Source organism: Neofelis nebulosa, chromosome 2 (genome assembly GCF_028018385.1).
Source record: "Neofelis nebulosa isolate mNeoNeb1 chromosome 2, mNeoNeb1.pri, whole genome shotgun sequence".
Lineage (NCBI taxonomy): Eukaryota > Metazoa > Chordata > Mammalia > Carnivora > Felidae > Neofelis > Neofelis nebulosa.
Genome location: NC_080783.1, coordinates 159,171,621 through 159,193,859, shown reverse-complemented (window position 1 = coordinate 159,193,859; position 22,239 = coordinate 159,171,621). Strand labels below are relative to the sequence as shown.

The 22,239-nt window shown below is 37.5% G+C and overlaps 1 protein-coding gene across 6 annotated transcripts in view; it reads right to left on the bottom strand.

Annotated features, from left to right (window-relative positions):
* Positions 1-22,239, bottom strand: part of SLC44A5 (solute carrier family 44 member 5) — a 370,056-nt gene that overhangs the window by 202,694 nt on the left and 145,123 nt on the right. The window lies entirely within an intron of this gene.

Below are 22,239 nucleotides of genomic sequence, written 5' to 3'. Positions count from 1 at the left end.
GCAAATGACAATTAAATATAAGCACACAGGGGCACCTGGGTGGCTCAGACAGTTGAGGGCTCAGACAGTTGAGTGTTGGACTCTTGATTTCAGCTCAGGTCATGATTCCAGAGTTGTAGGATTGAGCTCCCCCCATGTTGGGCTCTGCACTGAGTGTTGAACCTGCATAAGATTCTCTCTCTCTCTCTCTCTCTCTCTCTCCCTCTCCCTCTCCCTCTCCCTCTCCCTCTCCCTCTCTCTCTCTTTCTCCCCCATTTGTACATACACTCTCAGAAAAAAGATATGCACACAAATAAAAATATAACTACAAATTATGTTCAGTGCTATGAAGGAAAAAACTAGTGTCCTATGACAAAATATAACAAGGAACCTTAATTTTTTTGCACACATGGGCGATGAAGGATCAGGGAAAGAATCACTTTGAATAAGTAGCATTCAAGCTTAGGTATAAAAGATGAGTAAGAGGTACCCAAGAAATGATTAAGGGAAGCATGCCAGGCAGAGACAAGAGCATGCATGGTAGATCTGAGGAATAAAACGATTTAACCAGCGTCACTGGAGGGTTTGAGTGGAGGAAAGAGCAGTTGGTAAAGGATATACCTACAAAGGAAAGAAGGGGCCAGATCACACAGGGTCTCTAAGCCAGGGAAAGGATTCAGGATTTTATCCAAAATGCAATAAAGTTGTGGAGGAAATTCATATTTACATTTTAAAAGATCAATTATATTTTTTAACTTATGAATTAATTAAATATAAAGCTGGTGAAAGAAAAGTTAGGCAGGGGGAACTTTGCTTCTGACCATGAAGGATTAAATGTTATGGATACTGCCTTCCCATCATAAATACCTCGCACAATAGAAAGATAAAAAAATAAAACAATAGATTTCAGAGCATGGGCCTGTGGTCTCTGAGAGAAGGGAAACAAACCAGGTAAACCTTCCAGTTGCCCCAGATCATTACCTGGAAGTAGGTCCAGGCCACAGCTCAGAGAAGGAAACCTAAACAGAATTCAGCAATTTCATAAGAGGTCAGAGTTTGAAAGAGCAGAGATGTCTAAAATTTGTAGGCAGAACATCAAGAATATCACAATATCAAGTGGTCTGATACTGATGTAATTAGAATTCTGGAAAGGAGGAGAGGGGCCAAAAAACATTTGAAGAAATAATGGATGAGATTTTTCCAAATATAATGAAGACTATAAACAGAGCCAAGAATCTCAATAAACAACAAGCACAATAAAGATGAAGAAAACCATACCAGAGAACATTACATTCAAACTAAAGAAAGAAAGCAAAATAAAAAAAAAAAATCTTAAAAGCAGTTAGAGAAAGACAACACACATACAGAAGAAGAAAGAATGAATGACAGTAGACTTTTTATCAGACATCTAAGAAAATGAATGACATCTTTAAAGCGCCAAAGGAAAAAAAGTACTGTTAATATGAAAAAAAAAAAAGCCTTTAACATGAAGATGAAATAATGGCTTTTTTCAGACTAGCAAAAGGTGAGAGAATTCATAGCCAAAAGATATATATGTTATGTTAAAGGGAGTCTTTGGTAAAAAGTTGAATCTACTCAAAGGAATGAAGAACAACAGAAATGGTAAATATATAAACATTTAAATATAAAAACATTTTTCTCATTTTTTATCTTTTTAATTGGTAATAGACGATAGCAAAATAATAGCAGTGTATTGTAAGATTTATATAACACATGAGGAATTTAAATGAGCCATATTAATCAGACCAAGGACAGGAGAGGGTAATGGAAGCACACAGTTGTAAGATTCTTATATTATACCAAGAGTGTCATTATATTATTTGAATGTATACTGTTGTAAGTTAAAGATGTATACTGTAAACCCTAGCACAACCACTAAAAAATAAAACAGATAAGGATAGCTATTAAATCATTGGTGGAGATAAAATGAAATAACATAAAATAATCAAAAGAAGAAAAGAGGGAAAAAGGAACACAGAATAGAAGGGACAAATAAAAATGAATAGCAAGATGCTGGGTTAAAACGCAACCCTATTGATAATTAGACTAAAAGCAAATTGTCTAAACACTTCAATTAAAAGAGAGGGATTGTCAATTTAGAGAAATAAAAAAGCACAAGACTCAGCTATCTGCTGTCGAAAGAAACACAAATCCCAGGTAGGACTATTTTTTTCAATACAAGTTCCTGAATTTCTTAGGCTTTGAGTGCTTCGAGTAGGCCCTATAGGTCTTCAGACTATTGTGTGTATAGCTTTGTTCGCTCAAAAAAAATTTTTTTTGTTGATAAATTAGCATTGTTTTCCCAATAATAAGTATGTTTTGATAGTTGTACAGACTGGTTTCTAAAGGAATCTACAAAATGCAAGCATACCTGAGGCTAAAATTTCCTTTCTCATGCTTAGCTTGCATCTATTACCTTTTTCTAAGTGAAAAAGAGTTTATAGCCTATAGTTGGAGTAGTGCTTTCACAATACATGCCCTTAGAAATTTCTTCCCTGACACTTGCATATTATGAGCCATACTTGTTGATGGCTATGGAGTAAATTCATGCATTTCACAGAAATGAAAATAGCAAGCATTTAGATATATAAGAAATTATCTTTTGGGAATTTAACATATTTTTATTGTTTCAGAGGGGGAATTTTGTTTTATTTTACTCACAGGACTATTTTCAAACATAGTATGGCCCACTTCAAACATCGCCCTTTCAAAAACAACATGAAACATATTTCATTTACCATGAAATCGTTTTTAAAATGGTAACCATATGCTATTAGTATAAAAATATACATATGTATTATAAAATCATTCTATGCCATTTTAATTAGCATAGGTAGAATGTGATACGTACAACCTATCTAGGACTTGTTACTCTACAAGTGCTTGATGCAGCCACCATTTTAAGATAGTCTATCTGGCCCAAGGACTGCAAACTTGAGGAAGAAGTAACAGAGATGCTTGTTTCTTATTCTATGTGAAGAAGGATAGAGACTGGTTAGAGATTTTAATGTGGGCCATTAGCCATATGTGCAAAAAATGAATGGATGGCAGTTATTCTTCTCATTTTAATTTTTCTTCCAACAGGATAGGATTGCCAATGACCCACTGCACTGTGGTGTGCTATCCTTCATTTTGATGACTGCATGGAGACATTGTTTCAGAATCGTACTTAGTGGTGCCCTAGTGAGCTGAGAAATTTAGGAAGGCTTTCTCTTCTTTCATTAAGACCACCATTTTGCATATAGCTCTTGAAGGGCCAATTACCAGTTATTCATTTCATACATGACATTAGCTCATTGCTGCATTGCTAAGGGAGATCAAAACATAATAGGAGAAAGGGAAACGCATAGCTGAAAAAAAAAGCTTTTGTTATGCAAACTTTGTCTGTACCTCATAAAATCTTGTGGGATAAGAAGTTGAAAATTTTACTTGCCAGAAACCTTCTTTAGAAGAACACTGCTGGGGGTGCCTGGGTGGCTCAGTCGGTAAAGCGTCCGACTTCGGCTCAGGTCATGATCTCACGGTTTGTGAGTTCAAGCCTCACATCCAGCTCTGTGCTGACAGCTCAGAGCCTGGAGCCTGCTTCGGATTCTGGGTCTCCCCTGTCTCTGCCTCTCCCATGCTCACGCTCTGTCTGTCTCTGCCTCTCAATAATAAATAAATGTTAAAAAAATTTTTTTTTTAAAAAGAACACTGCTAATCTTTGGGAAAAAGTACTCTGGTGAGCCATTTGAATATATATCAAGGACTATCATGGAATTATGTGTCTTGTCCATGTGACAAGGAGAGGGATTTGAGAAGAAAGATGTGATCATACAATGTGGTCACACTGTAGGACCTCCTCAAGTATTCAGTACAATTACTAAACTCAAGAAATACTTGGTAAAAGAGAATTTGGGGTGGGGAGAAATAAGAAACTGAGCTTTTTACCAGAGTGATGTGATATAAAATTTGGACAGCATGTGTGGAAAAGTAAGTGCTCCTTCTGGAGTAAATACTACTAGGAGCCAATGCTTCCAAGTTAGAGGGACTCAATAGTTCTCAGAGCTATGCTTTGTGTATCAGGATTAGTTAAGGACACAGCTGAATTCTTCACTAGGCTGCCAGTTCACTGAGGGCCAGGAGAGTCTTATTCTTGAGGTTAACCAGCTGCCCACAGGGCACAGCACTGTCTTGCAGGCCTTTAGTGATTAGCTGTGCAACATACAAACGAAAACAGTTGTCTTATAACAAAAGAACTTTGTTTCACCTGACAATATTTGCAAAGATAAAATCTGAGAAAATAAACTTTAGTTTAGGCAAATAATCAGTATCCCAACTGATACCACACACAACAGTAGTGATTAGAGATGCTTGGCTGGGAGAAATGTCGATGTTGCTAACAGAAATAGTGAAGTCAGAAATAGAAATTTCAAGTGTGGAACAAGTTTTATATGTTAAGATGCTATTAGAATACTTGGCAGTTGTCTAATACCTTGAGCATGAGGGAGGCCTTATTTGTTCCATTTGCTAGCAAGGGCTACATGAATTTCTCCACAAAGCACGATGAATACATGGCCAAACTGAAACTTAGGCCTACATTTGGACTCTAGGTCTAGTTCTCTTTCTACTGCCCATAGCTGCTTTCTGCTATAGACCCAAACTAAACAGAAACCAACCCTCTTCCTCTTCTATTCCTGCTGTCTTTATGTGCTAATTAAAAAAAAGGGGGGGGGAGGGAAACCTTCCTTCCATTTTCTCTGCTCCAAAAATTCTCAAAGCTCAAGCTACTTCCATTCACGGACACTAAAACCTGATTCTCAAATGCATCTTTTGCAAGGATTGGAAAAAAGCATTCTCTGGGGTGGGCTATATTATTCTGACTGCCTGAAAGAGAGCAGAAAGCTACAGTACTCTCTGTGGGATGAACACCTATACCCATTGCTCATGCACATAGCAATTTCATATATACACCATAAAACAATGCTTAGCAATCTGCTTAGTAAGGTCAAGCTTCCTCAGCAAACAATGAAATACAAACATTGCCTAGTGCAGTTTCCTATGGCTAGTAGAATTAAATTAGATAGTTGTCTGCTTGTTATATGAATCTTCTACCAACTCAGCTGGAGCCAACAGAAATATTGATCTAACACAGAGTAAGGAAGCCAATATTTTTGAATGATGGCTTGACCCTTGGTTATTTCCCTTAAAATGTGTATTTTTAATAATTTATTTCCAATCTTAAACTACTAATTAGAGTCTGTGAATTAGGAGTTCTAAGAAACAAAGCTTTTGTATCACATTTTGCTATGTTACTAATATTCAATTAAAGAATGAAGAAGCAAACTGAGAACAAACTGAGGGTTGATGGGGGGTGGGTGATAGGTATTGAAGAGGGCATCTTTTGGGATGAGCACTGGGTGTTGTATGGAAACCAATTTGATAATAAATTTCATATATTAAAAAAAAAAGAATGAAGAAGCATAAAAGCTCAATGTTTGCCGTGTTAATACTTGCCTGGCTCTATGTGTCCTGCCCCCTTTAGGAAATTGCCACTGGCTCCATATTCCCTGCTCCCAGGACAGACTTATCTGTTTACTAGCTGTCAAAGTAAATTTATAGTACTGAATAACACCATCAGAAAGCTTGGGATAGGCCTTGCTGAGCACACAGAGATACACTTGCATACCCATTAAGTTGAAATTTTGCCAAGAACCTATTAACCAATCCTAATGAACTGCTGTTTTCCATTTAAAACACCATTAGTTTCCTATGGTTTGTTGCTCAGGGTATAAACAGCAAAAGACACCATCAAGTGGTTAGAAAAGGTGTTGCTTTGCTGGAAGCATATATGTCTCTGGAAAATATGAACTTGGCTTTGGTATGTGTCACTTTCTTTCCACTTCTGGAAATAATCAAGCATTCCAAATATTTAGGGTCACTTTCCAGAATACAGAAGGATTCTTTAAACACATCTCATTGTTTAAAGGATCTGGATATTTATTTTGTTGCCTGCTGTGCAAAGGCTTGCTTTGTTTCTAACAATTATTATATAATACTGAATGTATAGAACCAACAACTGTCAGTCCATACCTCTGTATTAATAGATTAACAAAGACCCCATCCCCCAGTGTCTGAAGGTTTTCTCTAAAATAGTTTTAAATATTTGAGACATTATCATACTTTTTAATGCAAAGTCCTTTATAATAACAAGGGTCTGAGTTTTTGGGTTCTGGTGTGTGTGTGTGTGTGTTTTGAGTTTGAGTTTTATTGATAGTGAAAATAACAAGTTAGTAGAAAAAAAGCTTCTGATTTTGTGATTTTGCTTTGGTTTTGAACATCTAAGAAGATGAAAGATATAATATCAAGATGTCAAGAAAATTGTTTTTTTGTTTTACTTCAAATAATACATTCTCTGCATCAATTTCAGGGAAGACGATTTTAAGTTACAGTACCTCAATATAGTTTTTTTCTTATAAAGAAGATGGAAAGTGAAAGATTCAGTGAGCCAATTATATCCTCAACTCAGCAGATAACAAAACCTTTACAAACAATTCATTTAAAAAGTACAAGCAACACAAAAATTAGTAAGTACATTTCTAGAACAACAGGAACCATTTGGTGGTAGGAAGCGTTAAAAACAATAGCATCATTCCATTGGGTTCATTTTTTCATACCACTTTCAGCCCCTTTCCAGGTTGTTAAAACTTTTATCATCTTGTAGCTCTTTAAACACAACCTGTCCAAAAATTGAGACAAGACAGTAAATTAACCAAGCGTGTTCTCCATGTGGAAGGTGAAAGCAAAAAGGAAGCCAAGCATCGGTGCAAGTGCAGCCCACCTTGGACTTACATCCCCCTGGGGGTGCCCACATTGCATCAGGCACATTTCCAAACTTCATTAAGCATTTGGTGGTTGATTGATTGAATAATAAAAGACCTGTGGATAGTAAAGAACTTTGTAAACTGGAACAATTAACAATCAGAGAGAAGGGACAAAACTAATTGCGTGAAAATGGCAGATGGTCGATAAAGCTGTGGCAACCTGAAGTCTGTAAACTTGCAGAAGCATTACATTTTGAAGGAACGCTGTCAGCAATCAAGGGGCTGAGACCTAGTGGAAGAGACAGAGGCTGCACAGATGATTATCTTCTCGGGAACCCAAGGGCTGTCAAATAGATAGGCCAACTTAATTAAGAAACTTGTTTTAGATCTGCAGTTTGTCCTAATCTTTCTCCTGGAGAGTGAAGACCATGGGTAGTAGCAGCCCCTGCCCAGATTCCACCAGTAATAACAGCACCATATTCTGAATTATTTGAACATACCATGCTATTGGCCCTTGTCAGCCTTGGACTTCATGGTTCTACCAACACTGCAGAACATTGGCAGTACATTGGATAGAAAATACCAGAACAAGGCTACACTAGGACAGGTCTCATTGCCAGCACTCTCAGACCCAGTCAACCTTCCTTCGGTTTTCTGTTTCCTTGAGGTAAGTTTTCCCATGCTTTCACCTCTTTTTGATTTCATTAGTCTCTAAGAAACAGCCCTTGGCTATTCTCATAAGAAAGGAAGGCATCTGAGAGATTTTACTTGTTTTATTGGCCAGGGAGGCCAATACACTTAACTTCTACTGAGTACACTTCAGCAGAAAGGAGAAAGGCTCAAAGTTGAACAATAAAGGATTGTGAAATTCAGATGCTCAAAACAGGGCTATGCTGAGGAGGACAGAAACTAGGTATGTTCTTTCCAATAGGCTTCAGCAGCCAAGCTAACCTGTAGCAGGATGTAGTTAATTTAAGTTGGAAAAAGTTGACTCTGGAAGTCACCCATGTATAGATTTGTTATTTTGCTTTCTTGTCTCTTAAATTTTTTCTCTTATATATTTATTTAATTTTTTCTTTTACTTACTTTTTGTTGCTGTTAAAGTTCATTGAAAGGCAACATAAAGAGCAGAAAAAAGCATAGGCTATTGGTGAAAAGATGAGTTTGAATGTTAGTTTTTCCCATTATCTTTCTAATTCCCAGTTTCTTCATATTGAAAGTGATCCAGTGCTTGCCTGGCAAAGTTGTGGTAAAGACTGGAAAGGAGACATGAAAAATTCGGTACATGACAAACAGTCAAAAGTGGTAACATCTGTCACCATCTATTTTGGGAAGGAAAAAAAAAAAGAATCCCAATCTTACTTCAGAAGAGCTAATGAAAAAGGTTATATTTTTACAGCTAGGCCAGGATAGTGAGGTCCAAAAATGTGGTGCTCAGGAAAGCACTGGTCCAGCCTACCAATCTCTCAATATTTCTCTCTCTCTCTCTGTCTCTCTCTCTCAGACTTGCTATGGTTGGTTGGTCCTTGTTAGGAAACTCTTTCTCATTATGGTGACCACATACCAACAAATCCATTCCTTAACTACAATATGCGGAATATTTCTCTCATATAGTCTCTCTCTATTCTCAATCTTACCAACTTCTTTTGGGGCCTTAAGGACTTTCTCCTGGATTACATGTTTTCTTAAATAATTTTTCTTACTCTGGTTTCTTTTTCTGTCTATCCATTCCATATATTATTGCTAGATTGATTTTCCTAAACCACAGTCAGATTTCTGTCACTCACTCTGCTCAAAAACCCTTAACAGTTCCCTAGTACCTATGAACAAAAACACAAATTCCCAGTGAATAATTCAAAAACATGTACAATCTAGGCCTGAGTTATCTTTCCTGCTTTATCTCTGTGGCCATCAGTCAAACAACTTATTCCCTCAATACAAGCATACTATCTCTTTTCTTGTCTTTCCCTCATGTGAAATGTCTGTTCTCTCATCTCTGTATGTTTAATTTTCAGCTCAGATGCCCTTTTTCGTTGAAGCCTTTCCTTGTTTGTTTCCATGAACTGTCTTTCCATCCTCTGAATTTACATATCACCTCCTTACCCCTCCCTGACTCAACATAAGCAATGGAGGCGTAGAGTTTATGTCTTTTATGTTTTGTAACTCTCAGTGCCTGGGATAAGGTTTCACATGTTATAGGAAATCAATAATTATTTTTAACTACATAAATGAAGAAATTGAAAGTCTTTTGGAGGCAAATCTCTATGAAAGAAATTACAAAATAGACAAGAGAACGAAGATACATTTTCTGATTAATCGTATAAAATGATACTTCAGAAAGTCAGACCCAGCTAGTCATAGTAAGCATTTGTCTTTTTTTTTTCCCTACTGGTTGCTCAGTATCTGAACTCCTGTCCTTTGTTTAGAGAATGTCCCATGTATGAGAGAGTTTACTGCCTACGACAAAACTGAAAAGGAGACTCATTTTCCCAGCAGGACTGGGGCAGAATCCATCCTGGTGGTGCTGATGGCAGCAGCAATGCAGTTTCCAGGTGTCACAGTGGCATCTCTGCCAACAAGACAAGCCATAGCATCCAAGAGCTCAAGCCCTTACAGGACTTGTGCTCGTGAAACTGACTGTTTGTGGGAACCCAGCTCCACTTCATTCTGCCTCTTTTCTGGGGTTGGGTCTCCAACATTCCCAGCAGCTCTGTCAGCTACACTGATTCTTTTCAATAAATCTACTTCTTGCCTAAGTCAAACAGAGTTAGGCCCTGCTGCTTGTCACCGCTCACCCTGGATGGATGCACCAGGCTTGCAAAGTTGTTGGGGGACCCTCTACACCACAGCAAGATCCTCTCAGCTATGTTTGCATCCTCATTATTTCTCATCATTAAAAGTTAACAGCCCTACATGCCACCTACATTAATTTTTAGGCAAACATGTTTTAAAGTCAGATTGCATGTTGATCTCTATAAATAACCTATCATTTATTTCTCCTAAACAAATAAGTCTAAATTAGAGCTTGCCATCAGAATACCAGTCATGCATTGAAATTTCAAAGCATACCAGAAGAGCAAAATGCCTCCATAATAAATGCTCTCAGGATTGGGCTACTTCTATTTTGTAGACTTACAAAATACTAGTAATAGTTTGATTTTACACTTCTGATATGCCTATAAACTCAGAATTTTCCTAACAAATATGTCATTAATTAATCATGTCTCAGGGAAACCCCATAATTTATAAATAATCCAGATATAAGACATGGTTTTGTGGTTAAGAGCATGAAATCTCTCGTCTGGGGTAAAATCTCAGGCTGTAGTGACATCTTGGACAAGCTACTATCAAATCTCTTATGCTTCAGTGTTCTCTTCTTCAAAATGGGAATAACAAAGGGTTGTTTTGTGAGGATTAAATGAGATATGATACACTCAAAATGATTAAAAGAGTAACTGACACTTAGTAAATATCTTTGAAATATGTGCTTTTATTATATTCTTGAATTGTGTATATGCAGGAAAACTATTGGAATGTATGACAGTCATTTGTGCTATTAATCAAATAAAATTCTCTTCCCTTCTAGCACAGGGCATTCCCTACCTCTCTATGCTTGGGTGGAGCCATGTTTCTATCTCTGGCCAATGAGCAAGTAGAATAAATTAGAGTGTTTAAATGGCAGTATGAGATTCTCCAGAGCACTTTTCTTCCCCTCTGGCATGCCAGGTAGGAATGTTTGATATGGTGGAGACTAGAAGACTAGAGTAATTAAAATGAGCACAGGTGCTCTGTTGCCCTAAGATAGATACATTACATGAGCAAAATATAAACCTTTGCTATTTCAAGACAGTGGCATTTAGGGGAGTGTTTGTTATGTAGCATAACTTTGAATACCCTGAATAAAGCAGAAAGAAAGGCAGTTATCTGGAAATTTCAATTAAATATTATTCTCTATTCAAGTGAATGACATCCTTAGGAATGCCTACAGTGGGGCAATACCAGTAAAGAATAATTTAAAAATGCTGCCCAGGTTGATGATATCCCCAAATATCTGCCTTGTCTCAGCCTTTCCTATGGGGTCTGATATTTCATCCTGAAGATATTTTAAAATCACTCTCAAGTTGGTCCTTTAAATAAGCATAAAATTCTGGGATAAGAAACTTATAAATCTTAACACATTCAAATAAATGTGGTTATCCAATCCATTTCCAGGAAGAATCAGGGCAGCATTAGAGTTATTTTGGAGATAAACATGAAAGGTTTTTCTCATATATAATTCAGAAAAGAATTTTATATATATATATATATATATATATATATATATATATATATATATATATATATGAAAATCATGGAAGCTGTTTAGTTATAGAAATAATTATCCCAGAGGGGAGGAGTTAAGACAGCAGAAGGGTAGGGAAACCCTAAGCTTGGCCCATCCCTCAAACACAGCTAGATAAGTATGAAGCCATTCTGAACCCCCAAGAAATTGAGCTAAGGGCTGAGAGAACAAACTTCACATCTACAGGTAGAAAAATGGCCACATCATGAAAGGTAGGAGCTGTGGAGGTTGACTTGTGGAGAAAAGAATTGCAGGTGCTACGAAGGGAAGGGAGCCCTGATCACTAAGAAAGGAGTGAGACAGAAAAAGAGAGAGAGAAAGAGTGAAATACTCCATGCACATTGCACAGGGTATTACACCAAAAAAAGCTCTTCCATAAAACCATTATCTGGGAAAAGGAGAGGGGCTGACTACCACAAAGTTTTATGAGCAGCAAAGCACAAAGTCTGAAGTTTACAAATTTGTACCATTGCCGTGGTTGTGCCTGGCAGACTTAGTGGTGCTCCAGTGGGGAAGGAGGGCAGAGACCCAGGAGCAAGCAGTATGATCTGAGGATCCCCCTGGTCACATGGGGAGAAACAGTTACCCTTCTTGGAGTACATTTGGGAGTGTTGGCACAGCCTCCCCAGGGACAAATGAACTGGCAGCACCAACATGCTGCTGTGTTCACTAGCATAGGAACAAAGGCACTGGCTGAAGGCAACAAACGTTGGTGCTGGCTTTTTTGCTGTGCCTTACTATCAACTCTGAACAGCTACAAGTTCACTCAACCATTTTCTCAGACAAATCGGCACTGACCACAGCCTGGCAAGACTCTCCCACAGAGGACCAGTGCAAGTCTGAGACAGGTGGGTCCTTAAAATTGAAGTTTTGAAACCCAGCTGTGTGCCTGAAATAAAACACAGGGATACTGTGCCACCTGGCATTCAGACAGTTTGGGCACAGACAGAGTGAAGGCAGACATCTGACAGAAGCCAGGACACAGACACAGAAGGGATGATTGTTTGCTCTTCTGTGAGGACTTCCTGAAGAGTGGCAGGCATGAACTCCCCACTCCAGGACAAGAGAGCCAGATGATACCATCCCGCCCCCCAACCCTCATCAGCACTGACTGATTTCAGTGAGCAACACAACTCCACCCCAGTGGAGGCTGCTTACACCAAGCCCCACCCCCCCGTGCCCTGCAAGTGCATCTCCACTTGGGCAATTGTGCCTAAGAATCAGCACAGCAGGACCCTCTCCCAGAAGACCAGCACAAAACCCACACCTGCACCGAGTCCATTGATCACAGGGTGCTGCAAAGCTTCAGCTGCAGGGGAAATAGGATCTGGCTTCTTTTTTTTTCTTTCCCTTTTTTTGGACCTCTTCTTAATATAGCTATTACTCTCAGGAGCAGGAATATAACAGGCTTTCCTAACAACCACACAAAAAAACAGTGACCTAGACAAAATGACAAGACAGAGGAATTCACCCCAAAAGAAAGAACAGGAAGAAGTAATAACCAGGGATTTTAATTAATACAGATAGAAGTAATATGCCTGAACCAGAATTTAAAAGAAACAATTATAAGGATAATAACTGGGCTTGAGAAAAGCATAGATGATAGTAGAGAATCCCTTACTGCAGAGATAAGAGAACTAAAAACTAATCAGTCCAAAATAAAAAATGTTATAACTGAGATGCAAAGCTGACTGGTTGCAATGACAATGAGGATGGAAGAATCAAAGAAATGAATCAGTGATGAGGAAGATACAATTATGGAAAATAATGAAGCTGAAAAGAAGAGGGAAAGAAAGATATTGGATCATGAATGTAGACTTACGGAACTCAGCAACTCCTTAAAGCATAATAAAATTCATATCATAGGAGTCCCAGAAGAAGAGAAAGAAAAAGGGGCAGAAAGTTTATTTGAGCAAATTAGAGCTGAAAATTTCCCTTATCTGCAGAAGTAAACAGACACTGAAATTCAAGAAGCACAGAAAACTCTCATTAAAATCAACAAAAGTTGGCTATCACCAAACATATCATAGTCAAACTCACAAAATAAACAGAAAAGGAAAGAATCCTGACTGTAGCAAGGGAAGAAAATTTCTTAATCTACAAGAAAAGACAGATCAGGATCTCATCAAATTTGTCCCCACAAACTTGGCAGGCCAGAAAGGAGTGGCATGATATATTCAATAGGCTGAATGGAAAAAATGTGCAGCCAAGAATACTTTATCCAGAAAGGCTGTCATTCAAAATAGAAGGACAGATAAAGAGTTTTTCAGACAAACAAAAACTAAAGGGGTTCATGACCACTAAACCAGCCCTGCAAGAAACATTAAAGGGAACACTTTAAGTGGAAAAAAAAAACCAAAGTGACAAAGACTAGAAAGAAACAGAGAATATCACAGGAAACATCAACATCACAAGTAACACAATGGCACTAAGTTCAGACCTATCAATAATCACTCTGAATGTAAATGGACTAAATTCCCCAGTCAAAAGACACAGGGTATCAGAATAGATAAAAAAAAAAAAAAAAAAAAAAAAAAACCAAAACAAGATCCAGCTATATGCTGCCTACAGGAGACTCATTTTAGACCTAAAGCCACCTGCAGATTAAAAGTGAGGGGATGGAGAACCATCTATTATGGTAATGGATGTCAAAACAAAATCAAAAAATAGAGTAGCCATACTTATATCAAACTAGATTTTAAAACAAAGATTATACGAACAGATGAAGAAGCTAAATCATAATAAAGAGGTCAATACCTCAAGAAGATCTAATAATTGTAAATTTTTTTGCCCAACTTGGGAACACACAAAATTATGAATAACAAACATAAGCAAACTCATTGATAATAATACTGTAATACTCCTACACTATGTACTGTAGGAGACAATAATACTCCACTTACAACAATGGACAGATCATCTAGGCAGAAAATCAACAAGAAAACAATAGATCACCTAGGCAGAAAATCAACAAGGAAACAATAGCTTTGAATGACACAGTGGACTAGATGGACTTAACAAATATATACAGAACATTTCATCCTAAAGCAGCAAAATTCATTCTTTTCAAGTGCACACAGAACACTCACCAGATTCAATCACATATTGGTCACAAATCAGCCCTCAACAAGCACAAATAGATTGAGATTATACCATACATATTTTCAGATCAAAACACTATGAAACTTGAAGTTAACCATTAGAAAAAACTTGGAAAGACCACAAATACATAGAGGTTAAAGAACATCTTATTAAAGAATGAGTGAGTTAACGAGTCATTTCAAGAAAAAATAAAAAATATACATGGAAGCAAATAAAAATGAAAACACAACAGTCCAAAACCTTTGGGATACAGCAAAGGCAGTCCTAATAGGGAAGTATATTGCAACATAGGCTTACCTCATGAAACAAGGAAAGTTTCAAATACACAACCCAACTTTACATGTAAAGTAGCTAGAAAGAGAACAGCAAATAAAGCCTAAAGTCAGTCAAAGAAGGGAAATAATAAAGATTAGAGCAGAAATAAATAATGTGGAAACAAACAAACAAACAACAACAACAAAAAGGTAGAACAGATCAACAAAACTAAGAGCTGGTTCTTTGAAAGAATTAATAAAATTGATAAACCCCTAGCCAAACTTGTCAAAAAAAAAAAAAAGAAAGAAAGAAAAGGGACCCAAATAAATAAAATCGCAAATGAAAGAGGAGAGATCAAAACCAACAGCACAGAAATACAATTATAAAAGATTATGAAAAATTATGTGCCAACAAACTTGGCAATCTGGAAGAACTGAACAAATTCCTAAAAACTCACACACTACCAAATCTGAAATAGGAAGAAATAGAAAATTTGAACAAAACAATAATCAGCAAAGAAATTGAATCAATAATCAAAAATCCCCGGGGTGGGGGGCACCTGGGTGTGAAGTAGGGTAAGCATCCGGCTCTTGACCTCAGTTCAGGTCATGATCTCACAATTTGTGAGTTCAAGACCTGCATCGGACTCTGCACTGATGGTGAGGAGCCTGCTTGGGATTCTGTCTCTCCATCTCTCTGCTCTTCCCCATTCTCTCTCTCTCTCTCTCTCTCTCTCTCTCTCTCTCTCTCTCTCTCTCTCCCTCTCTCCTCCTCTCTCTCTCTCTCTCAAAATAAATAAATAAACATTTAGAAAATCTTCCAACAAACAAAAAGTTCAAGGTCAGATAGCTTCCCAGGGGAATTCTATCAGACATTTAAAGAAGTTAATACCAATTCTTCTCAAACCGCTCCAAAAAATAGAAATCGAAGGTAAACTTCCAAACTCATTCTATGAGGCCAGCATTACCTTGATTCAAAAACCAGACAAAGACCCCACTAAAAAGGAGAATTACAGGCCAATATCCCTTATAAACATGGATGTGAAATGCCTCAATAAGATACTAGCAAATTGAATCCAATAGTACATTAAAAGAATTATTCAACACAATCAAGTGGGATTTATTCCTGGGCTTCAGGGGTGGTTCAATATTCACACATCAATCAGTGTAATAAACCACATTAATAAAAGAAAATATAAGAACCATATGAATCTCTCAACAGATGCAGAAAAAACATTTGACAAAATATAGCATCCATTCTTGATAAAAACCATAAAAAAATAGGTATAGATGAAACATACCTCAACATCATAAAAGCCATTCATGAAAAACTTACAACTAATATCCTCCTTAATAGGGAAAAAGTGAGAGCTATTCCTCAATGGTCAGGGACAAGACAGAGATGTCCACTCTCAGCATTACTATTAAGCATAGTACTAGAAGTCTTAGCCACAGAAATCAGACAACAAAAAGAATAAAAAGCATCCAAATCAGCAAAGAAGAAATCAAATTTTCACTATTTGCAGATAACATGACACACTATGTAGAAAACCTGAGTCCACCAAAAAGTTGCTAGAACTAAGACATGAATTCAGCAAAGTCACAGGATATAAAGTCAAAATACAGAAATCTGTTGCATTTGCATACACCAATAATGAAGCAGTAGAAAGAGAAATCAAGGAATTGATATCATTTACAATTGCACCAAAAACAAGAAGATGCCTAGGAATAAACCTATCCAAAAAGGTAAAAGATCTGTACTCTGGAAACTATAAAACATTTATGAAAGAAATTTAAGAGGACACAGAAAAATGTGAAACCTTCCATGCTTATGGATTGGAAAAACAAATATTGTTAAAATGTCTATACTACCCAAAGCAATCTATATATTCAATGCAATCCCTATCAAAACACCACCAACATTTTTCACAGAGTTAGAACATACAACCCTAAAATTTGGAACCACAAAAGAACCAGAATCACCAAAGCAACCCTGAAAAAAAAAAGAGCAAAACAGGAGGCATCATGATTCTGGATTTCAAGCTTCATCACAAAGCTGCAGTCATGAAGACATTATGGTACTGGCACAAATACAGACACATAGATAGTGTAACAAATAGAAAACCCATAAATGAGCCCATTACTATATGGTCAATCCATCTTCAACAAAGCAGGAAAGAGTATACAATGGAAAAAAGACAGTCTCTTCAACAAATAGTGTTGGGAAAACTGGACAGCAACGTGCAGAGAATGAAACTGGACCACTTTCTCCTCACACCATACACAAAAATAAATTCAAAATGGATAAAAGACCTAAATGTGACACAAGAAACCATCAAAATCCTAGAGGAGAACACGGGCAACAATTCTTTGTCCTTGACCAAGCAACTTCTTACTAGATATGTTGCTGGATGCAAGGGAAACAAAAGCCAAAATGAACTGTTTAGACTTCATCAAGATAAAAACTTTTGCACAGTGAAGGAAACAATCAACAAAACTAAAAGGCAGCCTACAGAATGGGAGAAGATATTTGCAAATGACATATTGGATACAGGGTTAGTATCCAAAAATCTATAAAGAACTTATCAAACTTAAGATCCAAAAAGCAAATAATTCAGTTAAGAAATGTGCAGAAGACATGAATAGACATTTTTCCAAAGAAGACTAACATACACATAAAAAGATGTTCTACATCACTCAATATCAGAGAAATACAAATTAAAACTACAGTGAGATATCACCTCACACCCTATAAGAATGGCTAAAATGAACAACACAGAAAACAACAGATGTTGGCAAGGATGCAGAGAAAAAGGAACCCTCTTACACTGTTGGTGAGAATACAAAGTGGTCCAGCCACTCTGAAAAATAGTATGGAGGATCCTCAAAAAGTTAAAAATAGAACTAACCTATGATCCAGCAATTGCACTACTAGGTATTTGTCCAAAGGGCACAAAGTACAGATTCAAAGAGGTATATGCACCCCAATGGTTTTAGCAGCATTATCAATAATAGCCAAACTATGGAAAGAGCCCAAATGTCCATCAATTGATGAATGGATCAAGAAGATGTGGCATGCACATATATGGAATGGAATATAGTATAATGGAATATTACCCAGCCATCAAAAAGAATAAAATTTTGCCATTTGCAATGACGTGGATAGAGCTAGAGTGTATTACACTAAATGAAATGTCAGAGAAAAACAAATACCATATGATTTCACTCACGTGTGGAATTTAAGGAACAAAACAGATGAACATATGGGAAGGGGGTAAAAAAGAAAGAAGCAAGCCATAAGAGACTCTTAATGATAGACAACAAACTGAAGGGTGATGGAGGGAGGTAGGTGGGGGATAGATTAAATGGATGATGAGTATTAAGGGGGGCTCTTGTTATGTGTGCATTGGGTGTTATATGTAAGTGATGAACCACTAAATTCTACTCTTGTAAACAATATTACACTATATGTTAACTAACTTAAATTTAAATAAAATTTTGAGAAAAAAAAAGAAGTATCTGAGATTCATGCTCACTTTATATTAAAAGAGACGCAGCCAACTACAAGGACGACCAAGTACAGCCTTAGTGACTTGTATAAGGCCACTTGGTAAGTTATTGCAAGCTTCATGTCTGACACCCTATATCAGGACTTTAGCCACTATATCCTGATGTTATTTTGCCAGTTCTAAGGCAAGGAGCCAAGATGGTTGAAGAGAAAGAGGTAATAAAGCAGACATGTAGGAAGGAGAAGAAGTAAGGATGAGAAAGGTCTCTTCCTGACATGGAGTCTCATTCCTCAGTGGTTTACATCAGAGAACCCTGTGTCCTTTCTTTTGTATAAGCAGGCTTAGGTTTATTTCTTTTACCTACCATCCAGAAGATCGTAACTCACTTATGTGCTTGATTCCTAGATCTACCACTTACTAGCTATTAGAATCTAGGCAATTTTACTTAACATCTTTGTTCCTTAGGTTTCTTCTCTGTAAAATGATAATAGGGGTTACTGTTAGAATTAAATAAGACAATGAATGCCAAGTGCTTAGACTGGTGCCTAGCATACAGCATGCATGCACTAAATGTTAGCTGCTATTATTATTTTCATCATTCGTTTTCAGTGGAGTCTTTTCACCAGAGAACCCCAAAAGCACTGACTGCATTGCCTGTAAAAGTACATGAAAATTAGTCATAGATTTTCCAAGTCAAGGAGAACAAGTCTCTGTGATTTTTATAATGCTCTCACTATGCCAAGGTAACATATCAGTTGCTCGCCTAAGCAATTGCTACATTTTTAGATCTTTCATCTAGTTAACTTCACACTCTTCCCTGAAAATTGAAGATTGGACTTAAGTTGGGCCTAATGCAGAGAAGTACCTTAGCACATTTTCATTGAGTCTAGACACCCTGGATTGTTTTCCTCTCCACATTAACCATACCAATGCATAGTTAGTAAGCTACTTGTGTCCTGCACACTCTGTTAGATGTTCCAGTACCTACATCTGTATGATTTCCAGCTGCAAGATACAATGATACACATGTTTTTCGTCATCTTTTCCTTTTTCATTCTAAAACTCACTTCCAGTTAAAGCCACTTTCTCAATGTCCAATCTGCCTTAAAAAAACAAGCTGACCTATGTAGCCTCTATCCTTCAGACTCTTAGCCCTGGATTATAAGATTTGGCTGTAGGTAGGGGGAATAAACATAGAAATATGTGACTTCAGGTGAAAATAAGAAAATAAAAATTCATTAGTTTTCTATTATAGGCAATCATCCTGTTTACACCCTCCCTATTTATGCATTATCCTTGTTAGCAACTCAAGGACAGTAACTTTATCGTATTAATCTCTGTATCTCAGAATTTAGCACAGTGCACGATTACCAGTTGGGACTCAGGAAATGTTTGCTCACCCAAATTAAACTTTAAGAGTGTAAAATATGATTTGATCAGATGTTCTCATTGTGGAAGTTGCTAATCCATGTGACTTTGGAAGCTAAATTAGCTTATCCAAGAGAGTCCTATTTAGCATCATAAACTAAACCTGACAGGCATTCCCAGCGCAAGCACCAATTTATAATGATTTATTTAGGAAAAAATAAATGACAGCTGTCACAAGGTACATATACCACCTATGCAACTCTGCCATTTCAGTGTCTGATCTCACTTTGGCTTACAATTATAAGAGTATGGAAGCATAGAGTTGTCAAGAATCTGAAAGGTTATCTACCCAATACCCCATTTTAAAGATAACAAAACTAAGATCCTAAGCAATACATAATTGGCCTAAGACACAAAGCTAGTTAGTGCCAGAGGTTAAGACTCAGATTTCCTTTCTTCTGACAAGTCCATGTCTTCTTTACAGAACACATACTTAACAGATGGTCACTAAGGACACTATTTTGCATGTTGTATAAGAAGTGGTTCAACTCTGGTTGAATGATAGAATCCTCTCTGTAGCTTTTATTTATTTATTTTAATTTTTTGATGTTTATTTACTTTTGACAGAGAGAAAGACAGTGTGAGTGAGGGACGGGCACAGAGAGAGAGGAAGGGAGACACAGAATCCAAAGCAGGCTCCAGGCCCTGAGCTGTCAGCACTGAGCCTGACAGAGAGCTCGAACTCGTGAACCTCAAGATCATAACCTGAGATGAAGTTGGATGCTTAACCGACTGAGCCACCCAGGTGCCCCAAATCTTCTCTGTAGTTTTTAAAGAGGATGCATGCCTGGGCCATATCCTTATAGATTCTGATAGTGAAGCTGGGGCTTGGTGACAGTTGAATTCACTGCCAATTTCAGCAATAACTATTTCTGATATTTCAACCATAACCACTTCTAATAGAACATCTTAAATTTTTGTTGTTGTTATGAGGTGGTTCTCACTGGAGGAATATATTCTAACAAACCAAAGATTCCAGGGTCAGTAGGCCTAGATCCTAACTGTCACAAACTAGCTTCATGATAAAACTATGTCCAAACGAGGGGCACTCGGTGGCTCAGTCGGTTGAGCATCCAACTTTGGCTCAGGTCATGATCTCCCAGCTTGTGAGTTCAAGCCCCGTGTCAGGTTCTCTGTTGACAGCTTAGAGGCCTGATGCCTATTTTAGATTCTGTGTATTCCTCTCTCTCTGCCCCTTCCCCACTTGCACTCTCTCTCTCTCTCTCTCTCTCAAATATAAATAAACATTTAAAAATTAAAAAAAAAAACTATGTCCAAAAGAAAAGACAGGGAAGAAGATGATCACATCTTTCTTGGGCAAAGGAGGGATATGGTGTCTAAGCATTGATGCATTCTAAGTACTTATTGAATACCTACTATGTGCTGGCACTGTGCTAGGCACTAAGGATACGACTGTGGAAATAGACAAGGTTATGGCCCTCATGGAACTTACTGTTTTGTGGAACTCTCTGATATAAAAGGATCTGTAGGGGCACCTTGGTGGCTCAGTTGGTTAAGCGTCTGACTTTGGCTCAGGTCATGATTTCACAGTTTATGAGTTTGAGCCCTACATCAGGCTCTGTGCTGACAGCTCAGAGCCTGAAGCCTGCTTCAGATTCTGTCTCCCTCTCTCTCTCTGCCCCTCCCCCACTCATGGTCTGTCAAAAATAAACAAACATTAAAAAATAAAAATAAAAAAATAAAGGGATCTACAAGAATTGTCAAGGGAGCAATTCTGGACAAAGTCATATACAAAGACAGAGGATCCTAAATTGTATGATGTGAAGAGAAATGCAAGCATTTCCCCATGATAACTGCTAGTGTATGGGAATGGTGAAAGATGATAGCACTTCAGAAAGGACTGGCTTTGCTGTGTGTGCCAAGAATCTTAAGCTTATCTCTTAGGTCAAGTTATCAGACTTTTAAGTACGAAGTCCTGAATCTTGTTAAAAATGCAAATTTGAGACACTGTCCCCAGAGAATCTGATTCAATAGGTTGGAATGGAGCCCTTGGATCTGCCTTTTTTACCCAGCACATCAGGAAATCTCAAACAGGTGGTGAGAACCTCTCCTGCAGTTGATGCAAGACAGTCTCAAGAATAGCTAGACATTTTAGAAAGATCAGTGGTCTTGAGTTCAGGCCTCTAGGTCCCTGCCAGATTCAGCTCCCTCTCTACTGTTCCCCAACACTTCTTCTGTAACTCTTGTCTAAGCACAGAATTCTATCCCAACACCCTGAACTCATGCCATGAGCAGCAGCAGCAGCAACAACAAAAAAATCAAATTCTTACCAGAGATTACAAAGTGGGTTTTGTCTACACTATGAAGTCAAGTCAGGTGAGAATTGGGGCATAACTGGACAATTCCATATGAGAAAAAGTCCAGACCTAATTTACTGAATGGGAAAATCTCTCCAGTGAGAAGAATCGACCCAACAACCTTAGGTAAATACTGGCTTAAATAAAAAGTATTGCAGTTGAATACATTAGTTCCTATCAAGGAAGAAATAAAGAAAATACTTGGAGAACCAATGAAGCCATTAAAAATTCTGGTCACTTCCATAAAACCTCAATGGTGTTTTGTTTTTTTTCCCCACTTCAAGCTATCATGATTATATTACCAGACCAATGAACTGTGTTTCTAACCATTACAAAATCAACAGCCTAAGGTGGCATACTATGTGTGGGATTGATTGGGTTACGGTATTTTAAAAGAATGTGAGGTACCAAGTCATTATTTCAATATTGTTTAAAAATTAATTAGAACTTTGCAGAACTGTTTCAGAATGTCAAGGTTTAATT